General features: G+C 41.1%; 1 protein-coding gene across 2 annotated transcripts in view; it reads left to right on the top strand.

Moving 5' to 3' along the window:
- Positions 1 to 495: 495 nt before the first annotated feature.
- The window catches only part of COL14A1 (collagen type XIV alpha 1 chain), a 217,171-nt gene continuing 205,249 nt past the window's right edge, over positions 496 to 12,417 (top strand). The window contains exon 1 of one of the 2 annotated variants that reach the window (XM_055314233.1): positions 496 to 632. The gene's annotated coding sequence lies outside the window, so the exon portion shown is untranslated. The remainder of the gene's footprint in view (positions 633 to 12,417) is intronic. The other variant, XM_055314231.1, reaches the window with a different exon arrangement.

Here is a 12,417-nt window from a genome sequence, read left to right on the forward strand (position 1 = left end):
TGGAAGGCAAACGGGGTCTCGGGAACGGGGAAGTGGGCACACACTACCTGGGTCCTGGAGGGGGGCCTCCCGGGATCTCCGACCTCGTAAAGCGACTGCAGGGCCCGACCCAGCGAGCCCCACCCTGGCCGGGGTCGGAGTGGACGCGCCAACGCGGCGCTTTCTGGGCTCAGGACAGCGAGTTGCAGCGCGCACCTGTGGCGGCCGCCAGGTCGCGGGACGCGCGGGGGCGGGCTCCTCCGAGGCCCTCTCGGGCGGCGGAGGTGGGGAGAGGAGGAGGAGATAAGGTGGGGGCCGTTTGGGGCGTAGGCCTGCCCCCCACCTCCCCAACCTCCGCCCCCGCGGCCACCTTCCGCTCTATAATTGGCCGCGGGCTGGCCTTCCTTTCCTCTTATCTGATCCTGGGCGCCTGGCAGGAGGGGAGCGCTGCAGAGGAGGCAGCCCGGGGCTGCAGAGTGGGAGCTGGAGAGGCAGAGGGAGAGGGGGCGGAGAGGCTAATAATTAAGAGGGGGGCACCACGCGGGAGGCGAGCGAACGAGCGTTGTGCGGCCGGGAACCAACGCGCGGCGACCTTGGATCCTGCCTAGGCATCGGGAGGTCCCCATCTTGGGCTAGAACATTCCCCTGCACAGGTCAGTTCCAGTCCTCCTCTGCCCTGCTCCGGGTCAGCTTTGAGAAATCTATTTGCGAGGAAGGCAAAGTGGAGAGGGCGAGCCACCTGCAGACCCCGTGCAGTTCCAGGTCCACGGACCTTCTCCACGCGCGCGCCCAGGATGGCCCGGGGACCTCGGGGAGGGGGGGGGGACGGGCCGGTGCACCTAGATGCCTCCTCGTGGGCGTCGCTGGGCAGGGAGTTTGGAGGTGCTACGCGATACGCATGCAAAGACCGGGACAATGCCTTGTGCTGCGCACGGGAACTATGCCCTGTTCTTGGGTGCTGTGGGCGCACGGCGGGAAGAAGCGGGTTTGGTTTGGAGATTGTGGCAATTCCAGCCTTTCGGGGTAGAAGGGGCTCAAGGAAAGGCGACAGTCTGGTGAGAAAGGGGCTTAGGAATTTGCCGTGGAGGGCTGTATATAAATGGGTAGCACGCTGTTTTTATTTAGGTTGTATTTGGGGGCGCTGGGAAGAGTAGTGGATGGAGGTCGTGGGAGACCGAACTCACCCAGCCCCCCCCCCCCCGTGGGTACGGGCACAGATCCGCGCTGCGGGGGGGCGCTGGACGCGGAGAGCAGCAGCTGGCGGAGCGCTCAGGGGGACGTTGGCGGCTCTGCTCGAGAAAACCCGGGGGCTTCCCGCCTTTTGCTTTGGTGCCTGGACGCTGGAGGTTGTGGCTTTGAGCTGCACCCCCCGGCTGTGGTGTTGGAGAGTCCTCTCCGCCCTGGCTTTTCCACACCGAATCTCCTGCAATTTTATCCCTTTGCACCCCTTCCTGCTTCAAGTCTCCTGTTAACGCACGCAGTGTCTGGACAGGGATGCATGCAGTGCTCCGAGGCAAGGTAGGGTTAGGGAAGGGCCAAGAGGGGCCACCCCGAGGCCACAGGAGTCGCCTCTGTCCTAGGCCAGCGCCCTGGACACCACGTGTGGGTCCAGGACCACAGACACTCCCATTTTGGGACTGGGTTGTCGGGTCCTGTGTGTGAAGCACACCCTGTGGCACACGAGCTCAGGGTTGCCTGGAGGTGACCTCTTCTACTTAGGTACAGGCTCAAGACTGGTCTTTAGGGGAAATGCCCAAATGGAGCTTGTGTGCAGCTCTCACAGAGGCCAGGATTTCCCCCCTGAAAATTGCTTCTGGAGCAGCTACCAAAGCCCCATTCGCTCTGGAAGTTTTGCACTCCCTTTTGGAAGTGTTGGGGACTCTGCTGAGCAGCAGCTGAAGGGGATGGGAGAGAGAGAGGAACCAAGAAATAGAGAATAAGACTTTGGTAGCTCTGTGCAGAGCAGAAATGCAAGCAGGTTTTCCTAAAATTGCTCTTTAAAGATTTAGGGGCTCATCACCTCCAAAGGTCCCAGGAGGGCACTTCCTCACTTCCTAATTGCAGTGTGGGATAAAGGAGTCTATATTCAAAGCCAGCAAAACAGCCTTAAGCTGGGTGCAATGAAGAAAATAGGTGTTATGTTTCTGATAAGGTGGTCCAGTTGTGCACACGGGTAAATTTAGAATGAGTAAGTGATTAAGTGAATGAATGAAAGGATAGCATTTGGGTTTTTTCACGTGTTCCACAAGAGCAACTTGGATGGATTGCCTCTGAGTCTGGCCCTAATGGCTTGGTTACTGTGAGTAGACTTCAGGACACACACATATATATGTAACAGCTTTATTGAGATACAATTCATATACCACACAAGGATACAATACTATGGCTTTTATATTCACAGAGTTGTGTAGCCATCACCACAAGCAATTTTAGAACATTCTTTTTTATCATTCCAAAAATAAATCCCATGCTTCTTAGCAGAAACTTCCCATTTCTCCCCTGGCTGACCCCCTACCCCAACTCGGCTCCTGGCAACCACTAATCTACTTTCTGTTGACATTTCACATAAATGGAGGCATACCATATGTGTGTGGTCCTTCGTGAGGGGCTCCTTTCACCTAGCAAAATGTTTTCAAGGTTTATCCATGATGTACCATATACTCACACACTGAACACTAGACATCTCCTTCTGCCTGGAGAGCCCCGTGCCAGCATAGACCTGAGTCTCCACTGCAGCCCTGGCCTCCTGGGGGTCCCTTTGAAAGAACAGGAGCCACACTGGTGAGGCCTCTCAGTAATTCCCTGGGAAGGATTTCTTGGAACCCATCAGAATTCCTGGAACAATTTTGGGCAGGTCCCAGGCTTCAGGATTGATGGGAGGAGCCCTTTGGCCCCTTTCCTGCTGCTAACGGTCCAGCTGAGGATTTCAGAGACTCTTGGGGCCTTCCCTGCGTGTTTTGATTTTCTGAACCAGCCAGGGCTGTCTTAAGAATGGGCTGAGCAGGGGCGCCTGGGTGGCTCAGTCAGTGAAGCATCTGCCTTGGCTCAGGTCATGTTCCTGGGGTTCTGGGATTGAGTCCTGCTTTGGGCTCCCTACTCAGTGGGCATCTGCTTCTCCCTCTTCCTCTGCTTCTCCCCCTGTGCCCCCGCCCCCCGCTGGTTCTTTCTCTCTCTCATATAAATAAATAAAACCTTTTAAAAAATGAGCTGAGAAGAGTGGTATGACCTAAGGGACCCTGGGTCAAGCCCCAGTCCACAAAAAAGTCTCAATGGGGTGTGTGCTCTTTGGCTCTTAAATACTTCCTAAAGTCACCTAGTAAAACACAGAGATCCTTTGCATGTTTTAAGCCGACAGGGTAGCAGTTATGTGACTCTAGAGCCACATTTGATTTCATTTTTATCCAAATCCAGTCAAATGACTGCTGTTTTCCTGGCCTGTCTAGTGTAACGCATGATTCCTTGATAGGACAAGGACCTTCCTGAATTGCTGTCGGGTGCAGTGCTATTGTGTGTGTACCGCTGAGCTAACACATGATCTAGGATTTTGAGTTTGTACACAACTAGGATCTTGGTAAATGAGACATTAGATGGCCCCTGGGGGAACAGAAGAGACGGCAGGGGATGGGAGAGGAAAGCTTAAAGGAAAATGAGAGAAACAAACTCCTGGGCAGATTTGCCCTCGATATTGCTAGGTGTCAGGAAAATAAATAATCTCCTCTTGCACCTTCTGTAATTAAATACAAAGTGCCAGAGATCCAGTTCCTCCTCTAGGTACAGTAAGCCTTGAGTGCAGACCAACCTCATCCTGTTATGGTGGGGGTGGCAAGTTTGTGTGTGTGTGTGTGTGTGTGTGTGTGTGTTAGAAGTCCTGGCATTTTTTTTTTGAGTACCTATTGAATGCTTGCCTTTTTCTCTTTCAGAAACATATTTTAGTCTCTCAAACACTTGCAGAAGTAAATAATCTTCTTTTACTGATCAGATTGCTGAGCTCCTAGGAGATAAACTACCTTGCCTGGGGTCACAAAACCAGCATGTGACAGATACCTGATTAAGAAAAGTCTGCATAAGATTTGAACCCAGATGCCACTGGATACATCCTCCATCAGCTTCTTTGGTGGGGTGGGGGTGTGTGTGTGACCCACACAGATGATGTCAACTGAGGCCATATAGTCCTAGTAGCTGCAACAAGGAGGGGAAAGCAAGAAGATATGGGGGAAATCTAAACTTGCTCCTTCTGGGTTCCTGTCCATGTTTCTTAACCTCTTAGAGCTTTGTTTGCTCACGTACAACACAGAGGTAACAATAGCCACTCTATAGGGTTAAGATCTAAGAAGATCTCATATAGAGCTTGGAAGACAAAAATGGCTATTCTCACCTACTGCTGTTTCTTCCTTCTTCCCATCTTCCTTTCCCCCATCTCTCTTTCTCTGCTTCATTTTTTGAGAGGATGGTGACTAGAAAGACTATGGGAAGTTCTGAGAGTGGAGTGTCGACATCAGGGCTTAGAGACTAGATTTCCCATTTCTTCAAGGTGATTTTTTTAAAGGTTTTATTTATTTATTCATGATAGACAGAGAGAGAGAGAGAGAGAGAGAGAGAGATATTGAGAGAGAGGCAGAGACACAGGCAGAGGGAGAAGCAGGCTCCATGCAGGGAGCCTGACACGGGACTCGATCTCGGGACTCCAGGATCACGCCCTGGGCCAAAGGCAGGCGCTAAACCGCTGAGCCACCCAGGGATCCCCCAAGGTGATTTTTTAAATCTATGCTTCGACAAACTTTTCTGCCATTGGGGCTTTGTTGGAGCTACCCTGGCAGGTGTCCCTAACTTTCAATTTTAGGGAGCAGTGCTTGGTCTCTTTCCTCCCAGAAATGACCTAGATTGCTTATGAAAATTGATACAGAGGGAGACTGGGCTTTGCTGAGTTCATCAAGGGTCTTAGGATGTGTCTATAACATATATAGGAGTCCCTATAGTCCCTATAGTCTCTAAAGTCCCTATAGGAGCTTTACAGGGGATGCTTTATAGGATAAATATCTGTTCCTGGATGGCTTTCTGTCTGGTTTTAGACACAGATTGATGTCTATATTGAAATGAATTGATATCTAAAAATGATATTCTACTGCAGGTTTTTTGCTTCTATTCTTCTTCTGCTTCCCTGATCTGCCTCCTGCCATGTACAAAAACTGTGCTAAGCATCCACAGTACAGTGGGGAAAAATATACATTGGTAGATAGAAATGCAAATAGCCAATTACAGTACAGTGTTAAATGCTATAGAATGGAATATAAATATTACTACCAGGGGAGCATCCAGGCCCAGACTTGGGAGATCAGGGAAGCCTTCCTCAAGAATGGGATATCTACGCTGAGATGTGCAGCTACCCTTTATACTGCTTATAATATAGAGTCTAGTTCAAAACAACACCCCATTTCTTTGACCAAGGAGCTATGTCAGTCTTTAAAAAAAGAAAGAAAAAAAGCCAGGTAATGGATCATTCCTGAATGAAGGAGCTGTCACTCTAATTTGCCATGCTTTGGGGATGGCTGTGCCTTCTGTCCTGTAGAATTTACAGCACATGGTTTAAGACTGAGCAGCTGCATTTCTGAGGCCAATTTGCAGTCAAGTCCCTTGCTGTTAATCTACATAGGGTCTTTATAGGAATTAGGAAAAGGTGGTCTCTCTGGGCATACCCATGCCATTGAAAGAAGAAAATGGTGCCTTTTCCTTTGAATAATACAGCTTTGCATGCAACTTGGAGAGCAGAGCATCTGCCCTTTTCACACATCACTCACTGTTGGCCAAGTGCAAATTGTGTAGTGTATCAACTGTAACATGTATACATCAGCCCTGATCATTCAATCATTGATTATTCAATCAATCAACATTTATTCATAACCTATTATGCACTTTGAACCTTTTTGGTTATGGGTTAAACTGCCATGTAGATATCTTCTAGTACCCAAAATCCAGAAGGTAAAAGTAGTTACTGAGGCCCTACAGTTGGAGAGCTGCAGTGGTATAAGGGGGAGAAGCAATCTATTGGCGTTGTGCAGTGAGTGATCTAGGCCGGTGCTAAACAAACTATGGTCTGCTGGTTGGTGTCCTTTCACAAACTGTTACTTCTTCCTGCTGAGATAAAACTGTATTAGGATCAAGTATGGCACCAGGCACAGATATGTAAATCAAATATGTCACTAAATACACTGTTAGTTCAGCTGAAATATTATTTCTTCATTGCAAAGCTCTTTCCTGAAGAAGGAAGTAAGACAGTGCCTTGATTTACATTTCAGTATAATGTCTTTATTTCATTGTGGACCAATAGCAAACTGTTCGTAGACTGGCTATTTTTGAGGAGTACCAATCTAGGTACTGATTGGCTAGTACCAATCTAGGTACTCATTGGCTAATATCTGGCCAGGTAGGTGATTATGTCTTTATACTATTTACTATCTTCCTCTTTTCTTTCTTCTTTCTTTCTTTCTTTCTTTCTTTCTTTCTTTCTTTCTTTCTTTCTTTTTCTTTCTTTTCTCTTTCTTTTCTTTCTTCTTTTTTACTTCTCATCTTTGTCTTTGTAATTGTTCCTCTCCCCCCTGTTTCCTTATTTCTAGCTTACTCTTTCTTTCCCTTCCATTTCGATGTTGTGAATTTGATTTGGAAGGTTTTTTTCTATATTTTATTTATTTTTTTAAAGATTTTATTTCTTTGTTGACTAAGAGAGAGAGAGAGCCTGTGAAAGAGCACACACAGGGGGAGCAGAAGAGGGAGAGGGAGAAGCAGGCTCCCTACTCAGGGGAACCCAATATGGAGTTCCATCCCAGGACCTTGGGATCATGACCTGAGCCAAAGGCAGAGCTTAACTGAGCCACCCAGGCACCCCCCCTTTTTTTTTTGTATTTTAAAAAGTAAAATGAGAGAAGCCCAAATACATAAGATAAGAAATGAAAATAGAAAATAATCACAAAATTAGAGGAATTTATAAGACTAGAATAGTAATTACAATTATTGCATGTCAATACATTAGAAAACTAGGATGAAATGGGTTATATTAAAACAACATACAAATTACTAAAATACCCTAGGTCTACATAAATCATAAATAAGACAAGGAGCATAAAAATTTTGAAAAATACTTAAAAAATAGCCTGCACCAAATGCCAAACTTCCATGGTTTTGCAATTAAATGCTAACCAAAATGTATAAAAAAATCAGTAATACCAATACTGTTACAACTGTCCCAAAGGACCATTTATAGAAAGAAGAGAAACTTCAAAGTTATTTTTATGAAGTTGGAAATATAATACTAATATACACATTTGACACAGCATAAAATAAAGCTACAGACTCATCTCACTTATTAATATCAGTGCACTTGCTAATATGAATTAATGTGTATTAGCAAACAGAACTCAGTAACACATCAGAGAATAATATGCCTCTCTAGCGTTACTGCAGTTACTTTTATAGTAAGGTTTGTTATCAGGAATTAGGAGTTCTCTGACTTTGTTCTTCTTCTTCTTCTTTTTTTTTAAGATTTTATTTATTTATTCATGAGAGACACACGGAGAGAGAGGCAGAGACACAGGCAGAGGGAGAAGCAGGCTCCACGCAGGGAGCCCGATGTGGGACTCGATCCCGGGACCCCAGGATCACACCCTGAACCGAAGGCAGACGCTTTAACCGCTGAGCCACCCAGGCGTCCCTTTGTTCTTCTTTTTTTAAAAAAATCTGTTTTGGTTTTTCTAAGTTCTTTGCATTTCCCTGCAAGTTCTTAGAATCATTTAGTTAATTTCTACAAAAAAATAACTTGAGAGTTTGATAAGTTTGCTTTGGATTCAAAGCAATCCAAACATGTTTTTTCAATCCATGAACATGGTATACTGCTCTATGTATTTAGGCATTTTTAAGTGTCTCTCAGAAATTCAGCTTTGTATCTTTCTAGTTTTTACAGAAAGAGTATAGAATTACTGATTTCTAAGTATTTTGTGTTTTTTGATGTTATTGTATGTGAAATTTAAAAAAACATTTTCTTTTCCATTTGTTTGCTACTATAAGAATATGGTTAATTTTTGCCTATTGATCTGTTCCTGCAGCCTTGGTAATTTTACTTATTAGTTCAAGTAGGTTTTTTTCTTTGATATATTCTTTAGGATTTTCTGTGCCAAAAATCATCTTGATTTTAGGTAAAGATAGTTTTGCTTCTTCCTTCCCATTCTTTCTTTTCTTTTCTTTCCTTTTCTTTTCTTTTCTTTCTCTTTTCTTTTCTTTCTTTCTTTCTCTTTCTTTCTTTCTTTCTTTCTTTCTTTCTTTCTTTCTTTCTTTCTTTCTTTCTTCTTTCTTCTTCTTTCTTCTTTCTTTCCCTTATTGCACTAACTAGGACCTCTAGTACAATGCCAAATGAAATGATAAAATGTTACAGTGTTGGCATTCATGTTCTATTCTTGATCTTAGGAGAGAAGCATCAGTATTTCTCCATTAAATATGATTTTTCCATAGATGCACTTTATCAGATTGGTAAAGTTCCCCTCTATTCTTAGTTTACTGACTTTCTTTTAAATCATGAATGGATAGTGAATTTTTTCAACTGGTTTCTCTGCTTCTATCGAGGTAATACATATATTTATTTATATATTAGTTTAGCATGCTGAATGATACTGATTTTAAAATATTAGTCAGAACATTTGTAGAATATACCCCTCTTGGTAATGATTTTTATTATTATTTTTTTTTATATATTGGTGAATGGATTTTTTAGTCTATGTTCATGAGGGATATTCCATGGTTTTGTAATGACATCTGGTCATTTTAGGTTTTAGGTTTTGTAATGATATCTGATTCTGGTAAAAAGGTTATGCTGGCTCACCTCTGTTTTCTGAAAGGGTTTGTGTGGGATTGATACTTTATCTCCCTTAAATATTTAATGAATTCACTAGTGAAAGCATCTAGTGTTGTGATTTTATTTTTAGGAATATATATATATATATATATATATATATATATATATATAAAATATTTATTTGAGTATAATTGACACATCAGTTTCAGGTATATGAGACAGTGTGTGATTCAACAAGTTTATACATTATGTTATGTACACCACAAGTGTAACTACCATCTGTTCCATTGCTCTTACAATGTCATTGATATGTTCTTTATGCTGTGCCTTTTATCCCCATAACTTATTCATTCCATAACTGGAAGGCTGTATTTCCCACTCCCCTTTGTCCATTTTGTCCAGTCCCCATCCACCTCCCCTCTGGTAACCTGAATATTTTTAATAACAAATTCAATCTCTAGAATAGATATAGGGCTATTTGGATTTTCTGTTTTTTTCATGTGTCTGTTTTAGCAAGCTGAAGTTTTCAAGAGCTTTTTCTAATTAAGCTAAATTGTTGGACTTATTGGCATAAAGTTATTAATATTTTTCCTTTTTTCATTTATTGGTATGTGACATATGTAGTGATATCATTTCTTTTTTTTCTGGAATTGTTAGCTGTGTTTCCTATCTTTGTTTCTTGATGACTCTTTCTTAAAGCTTTGCAATTTTATTAATATTTCAGAGAAGCAAATTTTGGCCTTGTTAATTTTCACTAATATTAGTTTTATAGTTCTTTGGTTTTTACTCTTATTAATCTCTCTTTTTCAATTTAATTTGGATTTAATTTGCTTTCCTTTTTGTGGCTTCTTTAGGTGGAACATTAGATCATTGATTTTAAATCTTTCTTCTTTTTATGTAAATATATTAACCTAGAAATTTCTCTGCTCCCTCAGCTGCATTCCACAGATGTTCATGTGTTGTCTCTGTATTTTTGTTCCCTCCCAAATATTTTTCTTAATTTCCATTGTGATTTCTTCTTTGACCTATGGATTAATTAGAAATATGTTGTTTAATCTCCAATTTTTGAATTTGTAAAGACATATTAATATTGTTGATCTCTAATTTAATTCTGTTACTGTCAGAAAGCATACTCGTAAACTTTCAAACTTTTGAAATTTCTTAAGTCTCATGTTATGGCCCAGGATATGGCCTATTTTATAAAACTTCCTAAGTACATTTAGAAAACAGTACATTCTACAGTTGGTGGTTGTAATGTTCAATAAATATTAATTTGTACAGAGTTACTAACATCTGCTGTGTTTTTACTGATTGTTTAGTTTTTCAGTCAATTTCTGAATAGAATAATAAGTAAATTCAGTCAATTTACTTATTATTCTATTCTTCCATTCCATTCTATTTCAGTTTTTGCTAATGTATTTTGAAGCTCTATTATTAAATGCACATACATTTATGATGTCTAAGTTTTTTTTGATTATCATTCTGAAATATGAAGGATTTGAGGAGAGTTTTTATCCTGATTTTATTTCTCCATATTGTAGCTCACTGTTTTCCCAATTTCCAGTCTCTTGAGTTCCTGAACTCTTCTGCTCTTTGATACTTTATGCTAATAAAACTGGCTTTCCAATTGATTTTGAGTCACAATGTCATGCCCAGTGGGGAGTTCCCTCAGGTAGAAAAAAGGCTAATCACTAAGTTAATAGTATCAAAACTAGGTTTTCTTTCTTCTGAACCTAGAATTGTTTTCTACTAGGTTGTGATGCTAGCAGATCAGAGTAATAACCACTAACTTCCTCTGGGAAATGCTTTTAAGTAGACCTCATTAGCCAATCCTGGAAACTTCTTTGATTATTCTGGATGTGTGGAGGGTGGCTTTTTCATTGGAGAGGAGAAATAAGGAAGGCTAAACAACATCAACGTGCTGGGTAATATGTTGGACCTGTATGTAGTCTTTTTAATCTACAGATCTGTATGATGACCTAGATCTTCGATTGACTATAAAATTCTCCTTTTATAAAGTGAACATTAAAGTATAAAACAAGGGAGGGGTGGGAAAAGCATCTTAGAGGTCATAACTGTCCAGTTCCCCTTCCTTTTTATAACATCTGCTATGAGCAGAACAACCTGCTACTGCCTCTGAACTTCTAGTAAAAAAGAACTGGTTCTAAATATGGAGAATTTTTACATCCAAATCCACATCTTCAGTAATGTAAGTTTGATTTGCAGAAGCTGCACAAAATATCTTGTTTTATTTTCTGCATGAAAGCTCTTCAAATATCTGAAGACATTCATCATATGCCTCTGATTCTTATTTTTCCTAGGCTTAAAACATGCTTAAACATCCCCATTTCTTTCAAATCTTTGCATGAACTTGTCAACTAGAACTGCTAAGTCTTTTTTTTTTTTTTTTTGTCTCTGAGTAGCTCTTAAGTCAAATCTTCCACATCCTCATATGGTTAATTATTTTGAATCTACATAGACCTGTCATCTGGAAAATGATAAAATATGGATAGGAATGTATTTTGAAAAGTTTAAAGCAGTTCACCCATGCAAATAATTGTGTCTCTGTCATTATCTGGGTCTTCAGTTTTTGTCTAAACCTTTTGCCAAGTTAGTCCCCTTAATATGATGGGGTAGATAAAGACTTCTTGCATGTCCTTTCTCCTTTAGGGTCTACTCAAGTAGCAAATTCTTTATCATTCCCTTGTCGTGTTCTTTCAACCCTTTGCTAAGATGGAATGAGTTAGAACATTTTGAGAGCTACCTATGTTCTAAGCACATTATCTGTGTTATCTCAATCATTGTATAAGATAGATGTTAATTAGCACATTTTGTATAAAGAAACCAAGTCAGAGTGGTTAAACCAGTAAACTAAGGACCCTGAACAATATATTGGCAGATTTTGGTCCTAACTCCCAGTTTTCTATATATATACCACCACTTCGTGGCCTTTGTTCTATTTTGTACTTATGTAGCTTTGCAATGTGTTTGCTTGTGATCTTTCTTTTTCAATAAAATAGATCACTGAGGGCAGGGATTATATAGTATAAAGTTTTGTGTTTTCCTTAGTTCCAAGTAGAAAGTTTTGGTATCTAATACTACAAATAACAGGCTCTCTAAAGACCATATGCCAGATGGCTAGCAGCAATTTTAAGTTCACTTTTTTTGTAAGTTAGCACTCACTGAATAGAACGTTTTCCAAGATTTGAATGTATGTATATGTGTAAGTCTGTGCAAGTGTCTGTGTATGTGTGTATGAGTGGTTTACAAAAACTTTAGAATAAATGTTTTAAGGAATTTTGATAAAACTGACTATACTCAGGGACTTTGCTCCTTATTAAACTCAACTATACAAATGACATTAAGTAAAACAAACATATGAAGTAGAAGAAAGGCAAATTAGTCCTAATGGGGATAGTTTTCAATTACTGGCTACAAAATTGTGACAGTGTTTTGAGAAAACCTGTAATAGACATTATCAGCTTTCTGAAAATTTAGTTTATACCTTCTGAACTTAGAAATTTATAGCCGTTTTTAAACATGTTTTTAAAAAACAACAACAAAAAAATCAAGGCAGAGTTATTTGTCTTGGGCAGGCTTTT

Source organism: Nyctereutes procyonoides, unplaced genomic scaffold (assembly GCF_905146905.1).
Source record: "Nyctereutes procyonoides isolate TBG_1078 unplaced genomic scaffold, NYPRO_anot_genome, whole genome shotgun sequence".
Classification (NCBI taxonomy): domain Eukaryota; kingdom Metazoa; phylum Chordata; class Mammalia; order Carnivora; family Canidae; genus Nyctereutes; species Nyctereutes procyonoides.